Source organism: Leucopleurus acutus (assembly GCF_964270905.1).
Source record: "Leucopleurus acutus genome assembly, chromosome: 9".
NCBI classification, from domain to species: domain Eukaryota; kingdom Metazoa; phylum Chordata; class Mammalia; order Artiodactyla; family Delphinidae; genus Leucopleurus; species Leucopleurus acutus.
This window is the reverse complement of record NC_139144.1, coordinates 95,821,302-95,824,519: the sequence shown is the minus strand read 5'-3', so window position 1 is coordinate 95,824,519 and position 3,218 is coordinate 95,821,302.

The window sequence follows — 3,218 nt, the reverse complement described above, 5'->3', positions numbered from 1 at the left end:
CGCTGTATACACGGTTCCTCCGTATCCGCAGTTCTGCATCTGTGGATTCAACCAGACTTGGATCATGTAGTACTGTAGTATTTACTATTTGAAAAAGACCTGTGTATAAGCAGACCCATGCAGCTCCAACCTGTGTTATTCAAGGGACAACAGTATACACTTTTATAGCATATGTACTTATATAGTACATGCATGTTCTTAATGCAATATATATACTTATTAGTATGTATTTTCCTAATTGTATCATTCCTTCTCTGTATATTAACTAGCATATATTCTTTTAAAAATTATACAGTATGTCTAGGTGTGTGTTTGTGTGTATGTATATTTATAGTATGTGTATATATACATATATTTTTCCCCCTAAATCTTATGTTAATACTGCTACTTCCAATTCAAATCCAACACCAAGAACCACAGGGTTCTTCTTCAACTTCCCCTGTTCCATATGTATTTCTACTTTTTCCACAGAAAGAACCCCGATTGCCAATATCAACATATGTACTCATTTGCTCTATGCCACAATAATGACAAATTGTTTCAGAATTACAAAACCAAGATGACTACCAATAATAAATCTTAATAAAGTTGAAGATTATTTGTAGTTAATTTTGCTTTTAGAATCTATTCCAGTCAGTACGTAATCAGAAGCAGAAGCCCTAGGAAATGTAAATAACAAGGAATTTACTATAGGGATTTGATCTTATGCAGTTGTGGAGGTGTTTAAGCAGTCTCTGTGAGGCCGGTGTTTCTGGGTCTGCTCCTGGAACCTGTGAGGAGGGACTGCAGTATAAGTCAGACTCTCACTACCTGAGGTTCTCATGGCAACTCCAGTGATGTGGGTCCTGCAGGAGAAGCCAGTGCTCACCACCACAGTTAAAAGGCCACTCCACCAAAATGGTATTGCTTATTGTCAGTTCTGTCTTACGGAAGGGAGTCACCACAGAGCTCTAAATCCATTTCTTACATCTTTGGTGAAGAGAGTGTGTTTTGGACCCTTTCATGGGATATATTTAAGGAGATGGTGAGCAGGTCTTACAGGATGGAAGAGGATTCTGGGAAACAAGTCCAGTTTAGCTAATAAAACAGTGTAAATCCACCGTAGTCTACAGTCAGAAAACTATATTCAGAAGCTACTTGAATTAACCATTTTCTCTGTGTAGCTATGTTATCAATTTGATGTACAATTAGGTTCATTTGGTTAGATTTTACTTTTTCATTTATTTACATGTCTCATAAAGTAAAACCATATTAGAAGGTATACTCAGAGAAGCCTCACTCCCACACTATCTCCTCCACCCTGCTCTGACCCATCCCTTATCAGGTACTATTTTCACTATATAGATATAGTTTTCCATATATATATATGGAAAACTACACCTTGCAATAAAAGCAAACTTTAAAAATTTAATACCCCAAATTACCAAATTCACAAAGAATATTTCAAAGAACTCTGTATCTTATTAACACACCCAAGGATAGTATAAGCAAGGTGTTATAAGATGAAATAACATATTGATATAAACATCCTTTGGTAAATGTTAGAAATGTAATATCTAACAAATTTTGTGAATTAAAAAGCAAGGTTTTCCTTCAAGAATTAAAGTCTGAGAAATGTGAGTTCAGTGGAAGAGATGTCCAATGCTAAAAAGACTGAAAATCTAGACTTGATACAAAAGCATTTTATTTAAGAAACAACAAAGGTTTTTTGTTGACTGTAACCTTCATATGTATCAATAATGGGTGCTTATATGATTTTTGATTATATTAAGAAAAGCATGGTTCCTAGGTTATTGCAATGAGAGATTCTATTCTTTGTTAGTTGGATCAAATCTGGAACAGTGTTTAATTCATGGGACCACATTTTAACAGGAACATTGAAAAGAGTACACAGAAAGGTGAGAAAATGCTTTGAGAGAACTCCCTTCAAATATCTGAAAGCAGTTACACAGAACAAGAAACAGACTCATCTTGTGTTCCTCTATAAGGCAAAACTCAAATCAGAATACAGATGTCATAAAGAGGAGGATTTCAATTTAACTTCAGAAAAAAAAAGTTACAGTTGAATGTACTGTATTAGTGAGGTTCCTACCACTAAAGTACTTGGATAGAGTTTAAAATTCCACAGAGGAGATTCCAAGTATCTCCCAGTGGGAAGATGGTGGGGAATCAACTCTATGATTCTGTTTTCTATTCACACCTAAACAGCTTCTATTAAACAATATAGAATTAAACAATATAGAATGTGTTATTTGTAATGATGACCTTGATTCATAAAGAAAATATTAAACTGTGATGAGCTCTACAGCATTGAACATGGTTGGAGCTATAGAAGCTTCCTAGAGGCTGCTTACCTGTTTTCGAGTAGTTGACCAATACATGTGGGATCAGACCTGGCTGGGCAAGTCTGGCTGATGGGTGGGACTATCCAGTGTCTATAGAATGCAGGATTCAGGTTAGAAACACCAGTCGGAAATAAACTTATCTCCAGGGAAGCGAGGGTCAGGCCTACCAGCAAGGCTTCGTAACAGTGTCTCAGCCATCCTCTGGAGCAATGTTCGGAGTAGCGCTTCTCATCTAGATTTGTTTCCCAGCTTCCCGTGAATACATGAATGCCCTAGGGGAAAAGGGGATGGTGAGAAAAAGCTGTAAGAACTGTGTTGACTAAAATGTCTGTAAGACTTTAAAATGCAAGATAAGACTGCTTTGATGCCCATATGGCATGCTATAACACAAAAGGGAGGTGTTATTTCTGTTTCTGCTCAACACAAACTGGCTTGGCTCATTACAGGCTCCAAGAACCCAGTGCCACTGTTTTGTGTAGTGGATTTCAGCACATCAACACTACCAAATCCCATCAGCATTGGGATTTGGGGGGAAATGCCCAAGAGGAGAGAGTTAGGATGTGTCCAATAGCCAAGGACCTGCATTTAGTTTTGCAGGCAGTGGGGGCCTCAGAAGCTAAAGAAAGAAGGTAAGGCCTTCTTCTGTACCATACTGAGATATGTCTTGGTGATTCTCAGTAATAAAAGGGGGAGAGTTTCAGTGTAGAATCCCCTTGGGAGAAGGTGAGGATAAGCAGCTATTTCTACAGAGTAGCTAGTCCATTATTCTAAACACAGTCTGTCTGTACATTAAATATGTCTGTAAATTCTTTGACATGTCTTTCATTGAGAGGTGGGTTCTATAGTTTCTCTCCATGAATTTGGGCTGGACTT